At 49.2% G+C, this 22,294-nt stretch overlaps 1 long non-coding RNA gene across 1 annotated transcript; it reads left to right on the top strand.

The window, feature by feature from the left end:
• The first annotated feature begins 14,514 nt into the window (after positions 1 to 14,514).
• Positions 14,515 to 21,735, top strand: LOC129344988 (uncharacterized). Its single transcript, XR_008598427.1, has 2 exons — positions 14,515 to 17,983; positions 21,548 to 21,735. It is a non-coding gene; the product is annotated as an uncharacterized LOC129344988 (long non-coding RNA).
• The last annotated feature ends 559 nt before the right edge of the window (positions 21,736 to 22,294 follow it).

The following is a 22,294-nucleotide window of genomic DNA, read 5'->3' as shown; positions in this document are numbered from 1 at the left end:
CTTGTGACTGGAAAGGAAGGTGGCAGGTGTTGCTTCTGAAATGGGCCTGGGGATTGCCTTCTCCAAAATTATCTGGAGAATCAGTCCAAAGGTCCCACTCTGGCCTCGCCAGGCTGTAGGTGGGTGTGCAAGAAGCCCTTTCTCTGCATCCGGAAAGCTGCTGCCAGGCAGAGGACTGACGTACCTATGGGACCACCTCTCCCATAATGTCTCCCGCAGGGCTTTGCGCTTAGTGGATAAGCAATTACTGGTGGTCCTGGGCCCGAAGGATGTTCACTTGACCTTGGCCAGGGCCTTTTCAGCTCTGGCCACAACCTGGTGGAACACTCTCCCATTGGTCATCCAGGTCCTGTGGAATCTGTTCCAGTTCCATAGGGCCTGTAAGATGGAGAAGTTCCGCCAAGCCTTTGGTTGAGGGCTGGCTATCTGCCCTCTTTTGACTGCCATGCCCTGCTCGCTGGCCGCCCTGAGCGCTGTGTCGTGGCTAGACCTGTGGCTTTTTTATAGTAGTCTTTGTGTTACTGACAACTCCTAATGTTGGGAAATCAGACTGTTTGATTTCACTCTGTAATTTTATGATGTTTTTAAACTTGCATTTTATTGTTACCTGCCCTGAGCCCGTTTGTGGGGAGGGCGGGATATAACGGCCTGGCTCTGTATAAGGAAACTACTTGTATTCTTCTGTGAGACAGTGACAGAAATGAGGCCACCACACTTTATGCAGCTCTGCCCCCAAGATTGTCCAGACACTTCCTCCCAAGTGGGCTCTCATCTCCTCATGTAATGCCAAGCTGCCGCTGGTCATGTGAGCGCATGCCAAGTGAATGCACTAGTGTCTGTGAATGCACCCTGTAGCCTTGTGCATCATTACTTGAGAAGAAGATCCACTGAACTACATGTAATTTCTTTCTGAGAAAACAGAATGTATCTCAGTTGAGGGTCCCCTTGCTTTAATCTAGCTGTGCTCATTGTAAAGGAAGAAAAAAATGTAAATGGGAAATATGCCGGGCAACTCTACAGGCTGCCAGACTTCATTTCACCTTCTCTGGCACCAGGAATGTTAATGGACAGCTCCTGCAGGTCGCACTTGGAGTGGTAAGGGGGTCCAGACCGCCAACACAACTCCTTCACCTTTTGAGAGGGAAGGAGAGAAAGAGAAGCTCAGGGATCCCAAGGCATGAATCGTGGCCCACTGAGATCCGTGAAAAGGAGGGGGCTGAAAGCGGCGCACCAAAGGGGTAGCCATGTTGGTCTGTTGTAGCAAAACTACACAGGAGTCAAGTCGCACCTCAGAGGCTGGCAACATTTATTTCAGCATCAGCTTTCACAAGTCAGAACTCATTTCCTTGGAGACATAGAAATGTACATCTGCCAGGTTGGATGAAATACTCAAAAGAAGGGGTGGGGGGGAACGTTAGAACAAAAGGTGGCCGTAAAACAAGATCCAGCCCAAAGTGAAATCGGTTCACCTAAAGAGTTGTTCGCACCGCATCCAACACACTGCGCAAAGCAGAATGAACGGCAAGTCTGGTGTAGGGAGAAATGAGATTCAGGAATAAATGAAGAGCAGCAAGGGTTGAGATCTGCGAGCAATGAGCACTTCTAGTGGGTTAGGAATCCAAGAACCCTCTTAAGCCCGGGGGGTGGGCGGCACAAAGTTTTTTTTTTAATTATATTTTATTCAACGTTTTCAATATTTTTTTTAAAACAACAAGAACCAGTTAACAACATAGTATATTTCATACAACAATCAGAAAAGTACACCTGTTACATGGTTCAATACTCAATATTCAGTTATTTGAGCGGCTGTTGTGTAACAAAAATATATAGGAAAAGCTCTGTTAAAATTTTTCCAGGTTTGATTACTGCTTAGTGGTGATCCTATTAATGTGCCAACCGGTATCATAAATATGCTAGGGAATAGTAGAGGTCATGTTTCCTGCTTGCATTTGTAATATTTTCATCTTTTGTTAAGTAATCTAGAATTGGGGACCATTGCTCCAGAAGGTGGGATTTATAGTTTTGGTTTTCCCTTTGGGCAAGTTGATCCGAAAGTTTTTCCATTATAAAATGGTCCCAAATTCGGGCTTGCCAATTAGAGATTGTCGGTGTGGATTTTTGTTTCCAATTAGAAGCTATAGTTAGTTTTGCAATCGCTAATAATGTGAGCATTAGATTTATTCCGATTTTTGGAATCCTTGGATCTTTCCAGTGGCTCAATAAAATTACTTCATATGTTCTAGGTATTACATATCCAAAAATAAACTCTATTTCCTTATTTACTTTATCCCAGAATGCTTTTACATATTTCCACTCCCACCAGCAGTGGAGAAAGGTCCCCAGCTTGCCACAATTCTTCCAACATTTAGGAGAAATAGCATGGTTTACATGATTGAGTTTGACTGGCGTCAGATACCAGTGAGAGTATATTTTTACAGTCTGCATTTTGATATTTATGATTCTAGAAGTATAGATGTGAGATTTCCAGATTTCCTTCCAGTTGTTATTGGAAGGATCTCTGTTACATTCTTTTTGCCATATTCTTTGATAGGACAGCAATTTGTTTCCCTGCTTTACATTAATAAGGATATGGTAAATTTTAGAAATTAGCCCATTTTGTTTATCTGTATCATTTCTTAACAATTTTTCAAATTCTGTGAGGGGTTTTTTAAGAGCTTTTTAAATTTCTTTATCTTCTGTGAGATGTTTGATTTGTAAATATTCAAACCATGGAATATGTGTTTGGGTGCCCAGCTCCAGTTTCACTTTTTCCTGCATTAGGCCTTTTGATGTCACATCAATGTCTGGATTTGTCATTTTGCCTCCACCACTTAAAAGAGTTAGAACTTAATGCTGGGCAAAACCAATTTTGCCCAGTGAAGGGAGAAATAATAGATATATCTGGTAAGAGTTTGCCTCTAAGTTTGTCCCATATTTTGATATTGCTATTTAAAAAATGATTTTGTGGTATGTTTGTAGTATTCCTAGTGCCTTTATTCCAAATGCTTTCTGGTACAGATATTCCCTCGTTGTTTAGCTCAATATCTTTCCAGTCCATGACTAGTGATTTATTCAATAGCAGTAATATGTTTCTAAGGTGAGTGGCCTCATAATGGGCACAAAGTTTGAGGGAATATGTTGTCCTGAATTTATGAGTTCTAATTTAGCAGCTCCACATTGGATCCTATCTGTGAAGTTCTTTTGAAGGAGAACAACAGCATGCCCAAAGAGGCTAAAACGTTCCTTTGCTGGCTTCTGAACATTGTAGTTTTAAATATCCGATTAGTGTCTGTGCCTTCTTTTGCTTAGGGACTGTCCTGTTTGTCCAGTGTAGAAGGGCATTGTTGACATATGATGACATATATTAAATTAGAGGGTGAACAAGTCGATGAGCCCAAGATGGAATGGCTGATGGTGTTGGGTCTTCTAATAATACCCCAGTATATGTGGGGACAGCGGCCTGAATAGCCCAGGCTAGCCTGAGCTCATCAGAGCAGTAAAACCCAAGGGAGGTGGCAAACATCACTGCTGTGTGACTAACATGTCTCATTTCAGAATCCTTACAGGTATCCCAGTTCTGGAGACATACCCAGTTACAGGGGCAACCCGAGGAGGCTCAGCTCAGCAATATGTCCCATGGCATGCAATGGGTTGTACTCTTTGGAGCGCTACCTATAGTGCTAGGAGTGGGGGGAGAGCCTGCAAGAATACTAGCAGCTCCATACCCACCTGTAAGCACAGTTCCTTAGCAGGGCACCCCCTCCCCCCAGGTGGGGGACAGAAGGCACAACTGGAGGTTGGAGTGACTTGGCTGCCCCATTGTGTTAGCAGTTGACCCTGACTCTCATACTAATAGGGAAGCTTATGAATATGGCTGTATTATAGGCCCCTCTCCTCATGTGTTTTAAGCACACAGAAATGCTACCTGGCAATGCAGGAGATGGCTGCCAACCCCCGGCCGGGAGTCAGAAAATTACTGGCATATGAGTCACAGGCAAGACTGACTGTCAGCCCCAAACCCCAGAGATGTGCAAAGATCTTAAAGAGGTCTTCTAGGAGTTCCTGAATTAATCACATCAACTCTCTGCTGATCTTCCCTTATCCAATCTCCCCATCTGTGCTATTCAGGGATCTGATTAGTCCTACCTGTCCAGGCATCATGGGTCATCAATCATCCTTCACACCTTTAGTTCCTCCCAGGAAAGCGCACCTTTGAACCACAAAAGCCTCGGTGGTAAACCACACCTGGGGTGCGGTTTACCACCCAGGCTTTTGTGATTCTTACTGTGGGGTGCCTCTCTTGTTTGTACTCACCTCTGAACCAAGAAATAAGCTATTGTTTTAGGGCAGAGACATCCAGTCCTGCCTCAGGATATGTTACACGGTATAATTACACTGTCCTCAGCCAGAGCTGTCAGTGTGTGTTCTTGGGTCCAACACTTGCCCTCAGACACGTGTCTGAACCTCTCTCTTCCTGCTGCAGAGCGCTGGTAGCTCAAAGCTACTGTTCTATGGATGTCCCCTATCTTCCAGACCAGTAAATATCACCTGACCCGGCACACCTCTCCATTTTCCTCCCTGTTTTCTAGTTAGCGCTATGTGTATGTTGTGTGACATCCCCTGTGTGTTTGTTTTTGCTACCCCATTCTTGTTGAACATCCACTTGTTTCCATTAAGAGTTCTCTAGATGAACAATCCTCATATACATGGTGGAGAAATCTTGCTTAGTTAACCCTTTCACTGCTTCACCTTGTATGCTAATTCCCCCAACACACAAAGAGACCACTTACTTGGGTAAAATAGTAGAGTCCAGTAGCATCTTTAACCAACTTTAATGTGGCATAAGATTTCGAGAACCACAGCTCTCTTTGTCAGATGCATCTGACGAAGAGAGCTGTGGTTCTCAAAAGCTTATGCCACAATAAAGTTGCTTAGTCTTAAAGGTGCTACTGGACTCTTTACTATTTTGCAACTACAGACTAGCAGGGCTAACTCCTCTGGATCTTATTTGGGTAACCCCTGTGTACTGGGGAACTGCTGGCCAATCGTTCATGGAACCTCTTGGCTTGCAGAATCGGGGCCCTATGCACCAACCCAGTCTACTCAGGGGATGGGTGAGGGTTGTTCGGATGGGCATGGAATGCATCTTGCAGGGAGGGGTAGCCCAGGAAATGGTGCCCCCCCCCTGTAGTGGTGGTGGAAGCTGCAGACCCTGTTGGGACTCCACAGATAGGACTGTAGCTGTGACAGCCCCTGTGCTGGTCTTCCTTGCCTGTGTCTGTGGCATCGGTGCAAGTGGTGTTTCAACAGGGAGGAGATCTGGGAGGGCAGCATTTCTGATACGGCAGGGGTTGGCTGCTCTGTGCAGTGCAGATCTTGCCACGGCACGGATGTCTCACCAGTTCCAGCCCTGCTTCTGCACCATGCTGGTTCAGGTAGCTGTCAGTCCAGCATGACAGTCTCTGACACAGGCATGCTGTGGTAGGGAGGGCTCACTGAATCTCCCCTGTCTTCCCGGAGCAGCTTGCAAAGGCCCAAGGGCCATACTAGACAGAGGGAGTTTGCAACCCCCTATCGTCGGCTCTCGCTACAATTCCCCTGCTGCCATTCAATAAAGTCTGGAGTGGTCATTGGCTCTGTCCCTGTCTGCTTGGTGTTGCTTGCTCCCCACAGCACAAGACACTCTGTCCCAGCTCCTCCTCTCCCTTTTCAGTAATTTGCCCCAGGGCTCCCTGGAGCAATCTCCGTCTCGCACATCTGAGGGAGTGAGCTCTGACTCAGTGGCTCATGCGGGAATAAATGTTGTTCGTCTGGTTGATGCGCCTGAACCTCTCAGATGGTGCTATGGCAGGCTAATGCAGCCACCTCTCTGCAGTCCCCACCTCCTTCCCATTTATACATGGGGCCGGCTGCTGTGTGCAGATCTCAAGGTGAGTGGGCTAGGAGGGTGGTCTGAGGGGCCCTGTTTGTGCTCTTTCAAGGAGGCGGGGAGCAGATCTCTGGGTCTCAGCACTGCTGGCGTCTGATAAGCCCTGCAGATTGGTTGGGCATGTGTGTGGGGATCTCGGGGTGGAAGAGGCACTGGGGCATGAGAGGGCTGATGGCAGAGACAGGCCCTTTGAGTCTGTGTTTGAGAAGGAGGGGGCAGCCAAGGTGATGGATATCCAAGGTGGCCCATCAGTTGGGCTGTCCCATTCCCCATTTTGTAGTTTGCAGGGAAGTAAACGTTGCCAACATTGGCTTATCCCCGTGCAGGGTTTGAAAGGGGGCCACTGCAAGGCTATTCCAGTGGGCCACACCTGTCTTTGCAGTGTTCCTGCCCTTCCCTATATGGCTGGCGGTGATGTCAGGACTGCAGTGGAATGTCTAATGGCCAATGGCATTCCTCCATTGCACGAGCCTGCTTTGCCTACTGGTTAGTTTTCCAGTCTTAGGCCAGAGCCCGGCCTCTGTTTCATGTTTTGCTGCTGGCTGGACCATTACAAGGACAGGTGGGCTTTGTCTTTTGGCTGCCGTCCCCGGTCCATGCAGCTCAGACCCATGCATTGTCTCCGGGTCTTTCCTCCCTATCTCCTGGTGTTCTGGGTGGGGGTTAGTGCCAAAGGGACTCAGCCACATCAGTGGGCAATGGTTGGCTGTGCACATGTATGCCACTCACAAGGATGCTTCCCCCTGATTGGTGGGTGTTGTTAGGGTTGCTCAGCTATCTGGCATGCTCGTTATGCAATCTGGACCTAGAGGAGGAGTCCGTGCTGTTTCTCCCCCCTGCAGAATGGCTGTTGTACTGGTGACCAGACAATGCCACTGCAGCAGCCCCCCAAAAGGGGTGGTAAGCATAGTCTGGAGACCTCACTTGTTTCCCTCGCCTAGCCTAAGAGGGCAGCCTGGTTCCCTGCAGTTTGGGCTAAGTCCAGTCATAGAATCATAGAGTTGGAAGGGGCCATACAGACCATCTAGTCCAACCCCCCCACCCAGTGCAGGATCAGCCTAAAGCATCTCTGACAAGTACTCATCCAGCCTCTTCTTGAAAACTGTCAGTGAAGGAGAGCTCACCACCTCCCTAGGCAGCTGATTCCACTTTTGAACTACTCTGACCCTGAAAAAGTTCTTCCTCATATCCAGCTGGTACCTTTGTGCATGAAATTTAAGACTGTTGTTTCGGGTCCTACCCTCTGCTGCCAACTGGAACAGCTCCCTGCCCTCCTCCAAATGACAATATCCTTTCCCATGCCCTGCCTTTCTAGACTCTCACTGCCCCCCCTTTCCTCTTTGGTTGCATCTCCCATCCAGATTGCTAGGGTAGCCAGGGCAAGAAAGAGGCTGCCCCAATGCACTGGGATGCCCCAATCCATGCTCAGGGTCCTTCAGCTTGTTTCCATTGCAGCAGACCATCTGCTCTAGAGGGCTAGCTCAAGGCGTTGTCCTGAGGATGTACTCGTAGCCACAGGCATAGAAAGCTTTAAAAGGGGATGGATGACAGATCTATCAGTGGCTATTAGCCATGGTGCCTAAAGGGAGCCTCCATATTCAAAGGTGGTTAACCCTTGAACACTAGTGCCAGCAGGCATCATCAGAGGAAGGCCTTGTCCTCTACGGCCTGTTCTTGTTCCTCTAGAGCAACTGGTTGGCCGCTGTGTGAAACAGGATGCTGGACTCAGAGTGAAATCCTAAGCAGAGTTTACTCCAATCTAATCCTATTGATTTCAATATGCTTAGACTGGAGTAATTCTGTTTAGGATTTCACTGTAAATAAACCACTAGTCTGATCCTAGAGGGGTCTTATGTTCTTACATCTGACCAAGGCAAGATACAGGCACACCCTAGGATCAGAGGGGGGAGTTTTGTGGCACAGGGACAGCATGGCACTTTCAAGTATTTCCAAATGGAAGACCCCCTCCCCATTAGCTGTGCCTAACCTGGCTTGATGGTTGAGCCCCCTCTGAGAGGGGGAGATCTGAAGGCCAAACTACAAGTGACGCCTGACACAGGTTGGACACTTGTCAGCTTCCCTCAAGTTTTGATGGGAAATGTAGGCAGCTTGGCAGAATGTTGGACAAGTGACAATGGAAAAGTCCATTGGGCAGCAGTCAGAGAGCCAAGCTGCAAGACCAAGATGCCTACATTTCCCATCAAAACTTGAGGGAAGCTGACAAGTGTCCAACCTGTGTCAGGCGTCACTTGTAGTTTGGCTCTGAGCTGGGATATCCCCAGTTATCAAGCAGTGCTTGCAATTCCACTTTTGGTGCAGCAAGCCGCTCTGACCAGCAGATGGTGCAGGCAGTCAGATTTGCAAGGAAAGGGGCTTTCCAAGGTGCTGTGTCGATCTTGAAAGAAAAGAAGTAATGTTTTTGTTTAATTTAAAAGACTTCTTATGCAGCTTTCCTCTCAGCAACACACGAGGCAATGTACAAAATTTAAGTATGTGAAAAGAAGTCCTTCTATAAAAAACTTCTACGATACAGGAGAATTGCACCATTAGCGGTACTCCAAAGAAGACTAATGAGAATCCCTGACCCAAGGAATGTACAATATGAGCAGGAAGATGACGACAGGAAGAAGTGGCAAGTGTCCATCTTGCTCCTTTAGCAGTGATAATCATAGGCCATTAGCAGATGGCTGTTTGATCTACCTCCCTTTTTATTTATTCTTCATAACAACAGCATTTGATTTATATACCGCCCTTCAGGGCAACTTAATGCCCACTCAGAGTGATTTACAAAGTATATTATTATTATCCCCACGACAATCACCCTGTGAGGTGGGTGGGGCTGAGAGAGCTCTGAAAGAGCTGAGACTGACCCAAGGTCACCCAGCTGGCGTCAAGTGGAGGAGTGGGGAATCAAACCTGGCTTTCCAGATTAGAGTCCTGCTGCTCTTAACCACTATTCCATAAAAGCACAACAGCTTGTTGGATTTACTCAGGCTGGACCCAATACAAATTGTATAATCACAATCCAAAAACAAAAGGTCCACACAATAAAAAGATGAAACTAGTTAATTTTAATAGCTAAAATATCAACATGCCTACTGTAAGAGTGAGATCGAGGTCCTCAGAACCCAATTAGTCAAGATATTTTCAGGATTTGGTCATGGTGTTTTATTGCCCATGGGATAAATTTTGCCACTCTTTCTGTAGTCCTCTTATCACCCCAAAAGGAGATTTAACAGATGGTAATCCACAGAGTAGGCTGGGAAAGTAGACATAAGTAGAGATAACATATTAGCTCTTTGCTCAGCATACATCTTACCGGAAAACAGAAAACATGTTCTACTTCTATTTTGTGAAATGCTTTGCTTGCTGATCTCTGCAAATTAAGCACAGGTGCAGCCAGGGTTGTAGTTTGTGAGAATGGGAGGCAAGGCTAGCAAGAGATGAAAGGGGGTCCTTGAACAGGACGGAAGCAGCAACAGGCAGGAAGGACCCCATTATGTGAAGAAAGGGAAGCTATGCTGTCTCTGCCATAAACTCCTTATGTAGCCTTTGGCAAGTCACTCTCTCTCGGCCTCTGGAAAACGGGAATCGTGGGGCACTCTTCATGGGGTTTTTGGGAGGGTTATCCTATCCAAGGTGCGAAGGCAGCATTGTGTAGCCTGATCTCGTCAGATCTCAGGATTTAAGCAGGGTAGATATTGGATGGGCACCCCTGCAGAGAAAAGCACCGGCAAACGACCTCTGCTTCTCATTTGCCTTCCAAGTCCCTTGCTGGGAGTTTCCATAAGGAGGTTGTGACTTGACAGCTCATACATACCTCTCCAATATGAATTGTGCAGGATAAAAGTAGAATCTGGGCAGGTGATGTACAAACTGAAGGGGAAATCAGTGGTTGCGTGTGACTTAAAGAAGGGGAACGTGTGGCAGGGAAGGGGGTGCAGTCTCACTGAATGTGGGCAGGTGGGCCTGAGCTGCTGCCCAGTGTTTGCCAGTGGCAGCAAATGTGAGTTACGTAAGGCCCAGCCTGGTGCCCTGGGCAGGTGCCTATAGATAGCATCGGCTGCAGTTATTTCTGTCCCGGGGCTAGAATGCCAGGAGCTGTCTTCAGCTGGCAAACTCTGCTGAGGTCAGAGCAACGTCAAACCCTCCTCCCCCCCTTGCCCCACTGTCAGCTGGCATTTGAAAAGCCAAGCTGATGAGACAGCTGCTCTTAAAGGAACCCACCATTCTGCGTGGAGATGTTGCCAGCTTTGGGGATGGTTGGCTGATGCCCTTTTTGGGCAATACCAGGGTACCCTGTAAGTGAGCAAGGTACTTTGCTAAGGGTTCATGCCAGTGTCTGGCCCTGGAGTTCCTGGGTCTTTTGTACACGCAGAAGAGGTCCCGCCTAGCCTGGAGACAGAGTGTCTCTGAGCATGTGCAGTGGCCCTTGGAACATCCAGAGCTCATTGTGACACAACAAGGGTTCCAGGGTAAGGATATTCGGCAGCCTCCAGGAAGGATCCCCAAGTCACAGCCTACCTTCTTACATAGGACCCTGCCTCCACCCCACCCCCCCTTCCTGCTTATTCTGAAGCCTTGCGAATGCGTCTGCATTCCCAGCTGCAGCAAATCCCCACAAATGCAGTCTAGGCCAGAATCTCACCCTTCTGCACCCAAACCTGCCAGATCTTGGCCAGGACTCAAATCCATTGATATGTGAAGCTGCCAGTTTGCTTTCACTTACCCTGTCGCTCCGGCAGCTGAGCAACAGATCTCTGGCCTTCAGGCCAAGCTGGGAGGAGGGGGAAGTGCCAGTGAGTCAGGAAGGGCTGGGCTAAGACTGTGTTGCTGGGAAGGGATCCTTGTCCTGTGCCCCAGTGGCTGCAGCCCTGCTGTGCCAGGAAACCAGATGCAGTCTTTTGGGTGACTCACCCAGGAATGTCTGAAAAAGAAGCCCTTCCAGGCCCCCAGGCTGCAACGGGGCTTCCTTTGAATGCCAGCTTGCCAGCGCCCAGCCAGAGGACATGTGTAAACAGGATTTGGCTAAAGAGCAACCCCCCCCCCAAGGAGGCCCCTCTCTCTCCAGGCAAGCTCATTGCGTCTTTCCGGAGCCAGCGGAATTAGCACCAAACAAGGGGAAAAACGCAAACAGTATTTCCGATGTGGAAAAAAAGAGGCTGCCTGGACAGGCTATGTTCCCTGGTCTAGGCCGCTGCTCTTGGCTTTTAGACATCCCCTCTCCCAAGTTCCCTCCTCCTGCTGCAGGTCCCAGGTGCCTGGCATGCTTCCTCAGGAGGAAGAGGGTGGCAAACAGCTGGCATTCCTGCTTCATGGGCCACCTGCCACTTGGTTTGCTTTCAAGCTGCTTGGCTGGAGGGGCCTATGGGTGGGGGGGGTCTAAACCACGGTAGCAGACAGGCAGGAGCTGAAGCGCGCAAAGGATTTCCTTCTCTCTTGGAGAAGAGGGTGGGAGGAAGCAGTAGGCTGGGATCTTCTGCACATGGCCCCAAAGGCCTCGCCCCCTCCCATCGGCTGTGGAGTCTGGTTGCAAGGCAAAATGAAAGAAGAGCCCAGTGGCAGCAGGAAATTTGGCCAGGGGAGTGACTCCAAGAGAAAGTCCAGGCTGAGATCGGAGAGGCCAAGGAGGAATGCAAGCCGCCCCTCCCAGTCACTTCCTTGCTGACTCCAAGGGTCTGTTTCTAGCAAGGATGCTCCTTTCAAGCCAACGGGATCTTGAGCTGTCCGGTGAGGGGCTCCCCCGCCCCGCCCCCCCCCCCCCGCCCCAGCAACTTCCCTGCCTCTCACTCTAGGCAGGTCAATATGTGAGGCCAGCCGGCTTGACAAAACGTGCTGCATAAACGAGCTCTTCCCCTGACACCATCCGCTGGCTTCTCCTTTTCTTCGGAACACTTTTTAATCTGTCTTTTTTTGTCTTGATTTTTAAATTGTTGTCACCATACGATTTTCTTTTAAAATTTTTGCTTCTCTGCTCAGCATTTGACTACAGGGCTGTTGTGAGGATAAAAGGAAGGAGGGAAGAATGCTGTGAACCTCTCTGAGTCCCTACTGGGGAGAAAGGTGGGGTATACATGAAGGAGCTACATTAAGGATAATGTGAACTGCAGGAAGGAAGGACAGGCAGTGACATGATGACGTGAAATCCGAATATAATCCAGAATAGAGACCGTTTACAAGAGGAGGAGTCGGTTACAATAATGCGGTCTCCCTGGTTTTGCGAAACTAATCAAGAGCTGTCAGGGCTGAGGAATCCCCGTTCTTCCTGAGAGTGTTAGGAAACGCAGGAACGCCTCTTGATGAGTTCTAGTTCGGCAGCTTCACGCTGGAATTTCCCTTTGAAGTTGTCTCGTTGCAGAGCGGCGACTACGTGACCTCAGAGACTGAAATGTCCCCCCTCCGCTTTCTGAATATAACCACGGGACTGCATGCGCTGCAAAGGTCGGTCGCCAGTCTCCCTGCACCCCCCCTCCCCCCCGCGGCACGGCTCCTTTAAGAGCCATCACCCAGCGCTCCCCCAGGGAAAAACCCACGTGTGTGACTCTAGCGCCCCCCTCCCACTGCGGTTCTTTAACGGGGGGGGGGCGGTCACATGGGCGAGATGTGGAGGCAGCTGATTGGTCCCCCGAGTGCCCTGCTGGTACTTTGCATCTTCAATTCTTAGTGGGGCGAAGGGCAACAGAGTAACGGAATGCAAGGCGGGGGCTCCTTTGCGCAAAGCAGCCTCCACCGGCATAGCGGACTGGAGTTCTTGAGCCCGGCTAGTAGGCGGCTGCGGCTATGGTGCAGAAAAGCTACTCTGCACATGCTCAGAGCACCTCCATCCATCAAGCCTTGCTCGTTCCCTGTGGCAGGGGTTATAACGGTTCCAAAGCGGAGCCTGGGCGTTCTGCACAAGCCCAGAGGCTATAGGTTAGCGCTGGCTGGCTGGCCTTTAGCAGCGCTGCTTCTTTCTCAAGGACTGCCAGCCGCTGCTCCGAGGACGCGCCTGGCCCTTTAAAGAATTTGCACAGTCATCCTCCGCCCGGCGAGGATTGCCAAGTCACTGGGTTCAGTCGAGTTCCCCTGGCCGCGCCCCCTGGGCGGGCTCCGATTGGTGCGCTGCGGAAGAGAGAGCCACTTCTGATTGGCTGGGCAGTTTGCAACAAAGTTCTCGGAATCTTGGTTGCGTCACTTGCTCTTCAACCTGCAATGTGCGGGAGGAGGAGGAGAGAAGAGGGGGAGGGGGGAGATAGATCTTCGTTAACATTGCAATTAATAGCATTTTATAGGAAAATAAATTTTTTATTGGACTATTCATCTCCTCTGTATTTATGCATCTCACTATATTTAGGTCTGCTTTGTAACCTCGGCCTTTTATACATAATTCCCTTAATGAGGGAGAGAATGGGGAGGTGCCCTTTAAGTTCTCCTCCCACCAGATCCCCACTTCTAATAACCTGCCCTTAATATCTCTCCCTCGAAAATGCCAACTCACAGTCCGCGGAGCATGATGGGAGGGGGAAAACAGGAGGGGCCCGCCTGGGACTACAATTCCCAGCAGGCGTTTCGCGCGCATCTGCCCTTGGGCACGCCCCTTCTGTCAATGGCCTCCGAGCTGGGCGTGCCGCAGTTTATCTGAATGGACAGGAGGCGGAGCCAGAGCCGGCCCTAGCCTGCGCGTAGTTGGCTGGGCCCGCCTGCCAATCGGGAGGAGGCGCGCCTGGGCAGCGGCAGAGGCAGCCAGCTGATCAGAGGCAGCGGGAGCCGGTGAGTGCCGGCGGGAGGCGAGCGAGGAAGCGGCGCCGGGCGGCCCCCACCTCCAGCGGCGGGGAGGACGGTCCGGCCCTGACGGAGCCCCCCTCGCCCAAGATCGCGTGGCAGACGCGGGGCCAGGAGCGGAGGGCCGGCGCTGGTTATGCAACCGGAGGCCGCTCGCGGGGCTCCAAGTGGGTGGAAACTTGGCCGCCGCCCGGCCGCCTTCCTTCCCCGGCTAGAGTTGGAGCGAAGGGTCGGCTGCCCGGGGCTGCCCTCGCTGCCCCCCGGGGCCGGCGCAAGCTCCTCTCCGCCTGCTCCCCCCCCCCCCGCACCCACCCTGGACGGGGCGGACGAAACTTTCTTGGCCGCCGCTCTTGAGCTCAAGGACGGAGCCAGCGCGCAGCCGGGCCTCCGCCTCGCCTGGCCGCTGGGAGCTGCTGATTCATGCCTCGGAGCCCCGGGCTGGAAGGCGGGCGGGGGCGGAGCCCGCCCTTGGATCCGAGTTCAGACGCGGCGGGGCCGGCAGACGGCTGGAATGCGGAGCAGCTGCCCCAGGCGCGCCAGGAATGCGCGGCATTCGGCCCGGCCGGAGCGGCCTGTGCCGCCGCTGGCGACCTTCGGCGGAGAAGAAGCGCGGGCGAGGGGCTGCCGCTTCCCGGGTGGGGGGTCCGCGCGGCTGGCGGCCCGGCTCCGGAGGCCGTCTCGGCCCGGAGGAGCCTTTGCGAGAGGCGACGCGGCCCGTGCCAGGCTCGACCTTCCTGCTCGGGGCCACCGAGCAGCAGTTCTTCAGTGGCATGCTTTATGTCCCTCCCAGCTGCTAAAGCTGCCAGTTGAAGAACTGTTGCCGGGGGCTACTCTCTTCGGCCGGCACTGGACGGAGCGGATTAGCCCTGCAAGACAGGTGAGTCCGGCTGGCTTGCCGCGACGGGGGCAGGGGGAGCAGCAGCTTCATCTCTTGCTAGGCGGAGGGCCTGCAGGGCGGCCTGGCCTGCTCCGGGGGCTGTGCAGCCAGCGATCCCTAGACTTGGGGGGACCCACCTGTCTTATGTCTGCAGCCTTCCACGTTTCTAGTGACTGGCTCCTTTGGGGATCAGCCCCTTTTGCAGAGGACCCCCAAGGGGTACTTCGTCGCCTCTGAAATAGCCGCAGTTGTTCCAGAACCCTTGGAGGGTGCGGTAGGTGGGCAACTCCTGGTGCCCTTGTTGGCGCTTTTCTCCAAGAAGGGGCAAGGGGCAGGCAGCTATCTCCCTTGTGCTGGGCAGCAATCTCTCTTCTATGGGGAAGGAAGGGTGAAGCATGCTTGAAGCAGTGGTGGTTGCAGCAGAGGCTGTCCGGTCCTGGTGGGGGACAGCCCCTTGTCCTGCCAAGTCTGGGGTTAGCTCTACTCCCATGCAAGCCGGACAGTGCTTGACTACCCCCCACTCAAGCAGAGGTGGCCTGGCCTATGTGCCATTTCACTAGAGCGGAGTGGGACGGGCGTTGGCATAGGGTGGGCCAGTTGGAAATGTCTCTTGCCTGGTTTTTCACAGGTGTCCCTCATGTCCTGGCACTCTTCTCTGCCCACTTGGAGTAAACCAAGTTGATGTACATGGCCTGTCTTGCCTGGCAAGTGTAGAGGGCTAGCAATGAAACTGGGTCCTTCTCGTCCTCAATCTCTTCCACCCAGTAGTTGCCAGAGTCTGAAGCTGCCCTGGATGAGTTGGGCATTACTCATGGGGGGCTTCCTGGAGGAGGAATTCTGCCATCGTGTTGTGTACAGAGACGATGCCTGGCACCAAGTCTGGCACCTCACGCGCACAAAGATGAGCTTGGCTACTGAGCCCCAGTCTTGAGGGCCCCTTCTAGTTTCCTTCCCTACAAATAGGTCTTTGGCAAGGGGTGGGGTGGAATGCCTGGGAGCCTCAAAGGGTGTGCTGCTATGCATGGATCGAGGTTTTGCCTCCCAAGTGGCCCTTTTCCTTGCCTGCTGTTGGGGGACACAGATGGCTGCTCCTGTCTCCTGGCTGTGGTCCTGTAGATATATCAGGGATGATGACAGGAGAGCTGAGCCACAGGGAAAAAGGCCTCTGCCCTTGCTTGGATATCAGCATTGGATCCTCCGCCCTTGGCTGCGAGTCACCATTATTCAGCATGAAGACTTCAGAGAGTGACTCCAGAGTAAAACCGCTGTGTTGGAATGGATCCTGTTCTGAACCAGCGGAAGTCTGAATCGAGCTTTAAAGCTTTCTCGCCTATTGCAGCGTGACAAAAGTTCGGTTCTTGCCCGTTCCTGCTGTTGGACATGGTTGTGCGTGTCGGGGCCTTGTGTAGAAATGGTGCAAACGTGGCAGGTTGCTAGCATTTCATTGCCCTTTGACCCCACTGTCTTTTCTAATATGCCTGCCCATCTACCAACTCTGGTGATTGTTTTAATTGCCTCTGATGAAGGGATGCCCCATCCTTCCTGAGCTGTCACAATAAATGCGTACCAGAAGACTCTTGATTTTGCTGAGATTTGAAACCGCAGCCTGTCTATGCTTACTTCCTGCTGTTCCTGGGCTGCAAGTGGGTCAGAAGGAGGAAAGATCCTCCAACACAGGCTTCTCTCCTCTGCTCTCTACCACCACCACCCCACTGGTGAAATGCAGCTGACTCCAGGGTGGTGTTTCAACCCTTCCTAAAGTACTTGTTGATCTCAAATGTTTCTGCAGCCCTCATATGCCTGAGGAGGAAGTGCAGGGGCGGTGCCTGGCAGTGTGCCTGCCCAGTTAGCGAGGAGGGCTTTGCACTGCCTTGCAGAGGAGAGGGGCTCCTTCATCTCTGCCCTTGTCCCAGCCCATCCCTCCCAAGTGAATTCTCTTTCATTTAAAGTGCACAAGGTGCATAAAATAGTTATGGGGGCTTGACTTACAGTGGAGGCTAGAGCTCCCTCTGCTGACTAAATGGGGCATTGCTGTTCTTTCCGTGGAGAGGCGTTCTCTGCTCATCTGAACCAAATAGGGGAAATTTTTATATATATCAAAAGGCTAAATCATCTTGGCTGGAATTTGCTTCCAAGAGTGGAAATTTACATGCTTCTGATTATTAGGTTTTCTGCAACAGATGCTGCTGTATTTAAGTTTTTTTGGTGCTTGGGTAGTGGTGGTAATACAAAACTAGCCGAGTTTCAAAAGGATCTTAATGTGGCCTGTTTAATGTTTGGTGTTGCCTTTAGCTAGTCAACAAAACAGTTAGGTTTTTCAGTTCCAAATAAAATATATTCAGTTCCAAAGTAGCATAATTCTTTTTTTTCTCAAAGTAATACTGAGAATTTTTCAAGCAAAGAGGGAAGGTGACGCTTGATCTAGCTCTTAATGTTAAAAGAGGTGGCAGTGCAGCTTTTAAACTAACTCTTAGGGGAATGTCAACTGGAGATGAGTCATCCCAAGAGGGCAAGGGGGGAAAACACTCACCGTCATATGGACAGGAAGGGGTTAGAACTTGAGAACGAGGGTGGGGTAGTAAATGAGGGAAGAGATCACAAGACAAAAGGACCCTGGCCAGGGGGAATGAGGTACAGGTGTCTGTATGCCAATGGCAGATGCCTCCAAGCCAAGATGAGAAGAGGACTTGGTACTAAGTGACAATCTAGTAGAAATAGTGGGTGTTTCAGATGTGGCACATCAATGGGGCAGAGGTATTCCTGGATACAAATTCTATAGACAGGACATTTGGGACGGGTGTTTTGTGGGCCAAAATGGGCATAGAGTCAAATAAAATGCAGAGGGGGAGGGAATAAACTCCCCCAATGAATTGCTACGGTTAGTGAATTATTCCTAAAAGTTCCTTTAAAGTGTGTACAGGGGAGGGGGGTTAGTATTAGCCACCTGATCAAATGTTGAAGCTCTTGTTGAGATGGGGAAGGGGAAGGGAGGCAACTCAATTTAAAAAATGATGTCATCTGACTTTAGTTACCTTTACATTGTCTGGGCAAACGTGCGCTCAAGTCACGCTGTAGAAATGAATTTTCAGGACATGATAAATGACTGGTTTGTTACAGTTGGTCATGGAGCCGACTAGATGGGTAGTGGCCCTGGACTTGGTTCTGAGCAGATGTAGGTGGTGTTGCACTTATTTGGAACAGTGAACACAACACAATTAAGTTTGTCATTTGCATCAGTGGAAAGTTGCCCCCTGAATCCAAAACCGTCTCTCCATTTCCAAAGGAAGAGACCTTTACAAAAGTGATGGGACTCATCAGAAAGAAGTTAAAGGGGATAATCAAGAGATGCCCGGAAGCAATTCAGAACCGCATTAATTGAGACCCAGAGAGAACACAGATGCCCGAGAGAGCCGGAGGTAAGGCTCTAAGAAATCAGATAGCAGTCCATTGAGCATGTGAATGCAATGCTCTAATATAGGGAGGCAACTGTAGAATATATGCAGGAGTGATTTTTTTTTTTAAATTTTATTGGATGGGTTCACAAACATACACAGAAATCATTAACATTATCTACCCCATACAGGAGTAAGTGATTGAATGTCTTTTTCTTTGGGGCAGTGTGGTTCTGAAACTGTTTCTGATATATCTGCGTTAAGATTGTTCCTAGCACATAGTCCAAGTGGGAGGGGCTCCTACTGACTGAGGTGAGTCATCTGATAGAGCCTGCCAGTGTCTGAGGCTTGGGGAGGAGCCCCAGGCCCCAACTGTAAGAAGAGTTAATCAGAGATAAGACGGAGAAATCAGACAGCTTGTGGAGCCGACGAACACGGAGTGCAAATTGAGGTGTTGACAGGGAGGTAGATGGTGGGGTTTAGTGTGGGAGTTTTAGGGAGAGCAAAAGACAGCCACAGAGACAAAAAAACTCTGCTTTTAAAAAGGACGTGGATAAAGGTGCTGTGCGAGTTCAGCATTGGGGTGCTGAAGTCAGAGTACAACATGTTAACCTTTTTGTTACAGGATTCTGCACAGTTTTGCAGGAGGACTAGTTCTTACCCATAGAAAATGGCAAGAGTCAAACCCCTTATTGACTTTCTGCATGAGATGAAGAAAACTAAACTGATGATTTGTGGTTTTGATTTCTATAAGATAAATTTAGGGGGAAATAAATAGAAGGGGGGCAGTACTGAAAAGGTAAATTTTGGAGCTATTAAAGCTAAAAGTATAATGTTTGTTAAAATATGATAGGTATTGTAGAGAAAAATGTAAATGAAATGTATTCTTTTTCTGTTATTTTCAATTTTCTTTTTCTCTTTTTCTGCCCTTTTTATTGGGCTTTTAATCTTATTAATAAAATAAAAAAGTATTTCTCCAAAAAGAAAAGGGCAAGAGTCCAGCAGCACCTGTAAGACTAACAAAATTTATGGTAGGATATGAGCTTTCATGAGTCACAGCTCACCACAAATTTAGGTAGTCTTATAGGTGCTACTGGACTCTTGCTCTTTTCTACTGCCACAGACTAACACAGCGACCCAGCTTGTCCTTACCCGTGACACTTTTACGTAACCAAATCAGCTAAGAATGCCCGGGGTGGGGTAGGGGGCTCTGCAGACTTTTACGAAGACCACCACTTGGCATGGGACAGAAATGATGAGTGTGGGCCTGATGCCTGGAGCTGTTGGCTCTCAGGGAACTGATTCATGCCCTTAAAGCTAGCTTTGCAGACCTTTGGGGGGGGGGCGAGAGAGACAGAGAAGTATGGGGCTGAGACCTTCTGGGATCTGCTAGAACGGTCCCCCTCTTGTGACAGCTCCTCTGCTCTTGCAGAGAGGGAGGGTCTTGAGGTTGGAGGGGGTAACTAGACCTTTTCACATTGGACCTGTTGAGTTCCTTGGCTGGTGTGAAGGTTGTGGACATCACACACTGTGGGCAGGTAGATGGGTAGCTAATGCAGGGGAGGAGTCAGTCATCACGGTGCATGTTGGCACCAGTGACCCTGGGGAATATAGTTGTGTGGTCCTGGAGGAAAAAAATAGGTTATTAGGCAGAAAGCTAAAGGACATGACCTCAGAATTGCTACCTGTTCCATGCCCAGGGCCATGTATGTGGGCACAGATTAGGGGTCTCAATGCATGGATAAAAAAGTAGCAGTGGTAGGAAGAGTTTGGATTTGTTAAACACTGAGGTACTTTCTGGTACCTTTAAAAAAGAGGTGGGCTTCTCTTGACCCAAATTGAAACCAAACAGCTCAGTCTCCAAATATGGCAGAGCAGCTTCTAAACTAACTCCTAGGGGAAAGCCGTCAAGAACTGGGGAACCTCCCCTTTGGGGTGAACCATTCTGAAGGCACAGATTGATAAACTGCAAAATATTGGCAGGAGTGGGCTAGGACTTGCCAATGAGACAAGGGCAGTAAAGGAGGGCCGTGGGAGGAAACTTAAGGACCTAGGACAGCAGGGGTTTCTTTCAGAGCAAAATGGGCGTATCTGCTAATGCTAGAAGCATGAGAGCCTAGAAGGGGTACTTGGAGGGTTTTTTGTGCTAAATGACGCTGCAGATATAGTGGACCTTTCAGAAACCTGGTGGAATGGGGGGAGATCAATGGCACACCATTATCCCTGGATGCAAACTGTAGACAAGCCAGGCAGGGGCACGTTGAGAGTGGAATTGCTCTGTCGATCAAAGAGGACACAGCATCGGGGCAATGCTCCTGCCTCCCCTGGAAATCCTCACAATGGTTACTTAAGTGTGGGTGAAAGGGAAATAAAGGGGGTGGCTAGAGCGGAAAATGTTGCAATAGTGGGTGACTTCAACCACATTTGCATTGGGGCTGGGTAAACGTGAGCTCGAGTTATGCTGTAGAAACAAGCTTTCTTGACATCATCAATGGCAATGGACCAGAGCAGTTGGTTTCAGAGCCAGCTAGGGGTGTGGCAACTCTGAAGTTGTTCTGTGCAAGGCTTGACATCTGGTAGTAGATGCAGATGTTTCACTGATTGGGAACAGTAACCATAGTGCTGTTGAGTTCAGCTCTCATGTCAATGGAAAATTAACTTTTGACTTCAATCTTTGCTAAAAGGAGGGGACTGGTCAAAAGTAATTAAAAAGGAGGATTAAGAGAGTCTGATCCCTCCACGATGCTGGAAAACTACTTAAAACTGAGGTCCAGAGAGAATATATATCTCAAATCAGGGCTTTTTTTCTGGGGGAAGAGGTGGTGGAACTCAGTGGGTTGCCCTCAGAGAAAATGGTCACATGGCTGGTGGCCCCGCCCCCTGATCTCCAGACAGAGGGGAGTTTAGATTGCCCTCCGCGCCGCTTGGCGCGGAGGGCAATCTAAACTCCCCTCTGTCTGGAGATCAGGGGGCGGGGCCACCAGCCATGTGACCATTTTCAAGAGGTTCCGGAACTCCGTTCCCCCACGTTCCCCCTGAAAAAAAGACCTGTCTCAAATCAAAAAAGGTACAACGAAGTCTAGAAGGATGCTATAAAAGGCAAAAAAAAAATCATCCTTTAAAAAGTGGAAAGTTTTCCTGAATGAGGTGAAAAAGGAGCACAAAACAAATTCTGACTGCATTTTTCTATTAGTTTAATCTCATTTTAAATGCAGTGTTTTTATAAGTTTTAAACTAATTTCAAAGGTAGTGTTTATATAAGTTTGTATAAGTCTCAATTTAATTTCAGATGTAGTGTTTGTATAAGTTTTTTTAATGCACTTTCTATTGTTACATCTTTTTAAATAAAGTTTCTACACTGTAAAAAACAAAACAAATGTAAGTTGGCTGTAAGGGAAGCAAAAAGAGAATCTGGGGAGCTGATTGCTAAAGCATTAAGACCGAGTGCTAAGCATTTCTTCAATGACATCATGAGCAGAAAACCAGTCAGGGAGATTGTTGGGCGACAGAAAAATAGGATTGATTAAGGAAGATGGGAAGGTGGCAGAGAAATTGAATTCTTTTACATCTTTTTTCGGCTCTTTTTAGGAAGGTTGTCTGAAGAACTGAATCAAGTTGAGGTACTACCAGGAAAACTGAAAACTTATGTCTACAGGTGTGATGGTGTAATATGCTTTTTGCTGTTGACTCTCTGTAGTTGTGTTTTCATTGTGTTTTATTTTCCTTTGCTCTATCTTTTAACTTTTCTACAATAAAAATAAAAAATAATTTAAAAAGTGTTGACTCATTGTGCAGCAGTGGGGGAAAAGGCGAACTCCATGGTGGGAATTATTAAGGGACTGAAAATAAAAGCGCTGTTATATCGAACAAACATGGGGCCTCGTTTGGATCCCTATGTGCAGTTCTGGTTGTGTATCTCTAAATGGATATTGTAGAGCCGGAGGAAAGCAACCAAGATAATTAAGTGGTTGGAGCACCTTTTCTATGAGGAAGAACTGGAGAGTCTGGGACATTTTAGGGGGGGGGAACACTAATGGGAGAAATGATAAAGATTTATAAAAAATAAGCATGGAGGAGAGAAAGTGGATAGAGTTTTTTCTTTCCTAGAATTCTAGAACATAAAAGTTGATGAGCAGCAGATTTAGGACAGACAAAAGGAGAGTCTTCTTTTCCAAACAAATGATTAAACTTTGGAATTCACTACCTGTTAATATAATGATGGTCAAAAGCACAGATGGCTTTAAAAAGAGGTTAGATGGATCTGAGGAGGAGAGGGCCAGCAATTCAAGGGAACCTTCATAAGGAGGCATTAAGCCTCTGAATAGAAGTGCCAGA

Source organism: Eublepharis macularius, chromosome 17 (assembly GCF_028583425.1).
Source record: "Eublepharis macularius isolate TG4126 chromosome 17, MPM_Emac_v1.0, whole genome shotgun sequence".
NCBI classification, from domain to species: Eukaryota; Metazoa; Chordata; class Lepidosauria; order Squamata; family Eublepharidae; genus Eublepharis; species Eublepharis macularius.
Note: the sequence above shows the minus strand (reverse complement) of the source record. Positions and strands in the feature narration are given on the sequence as shown.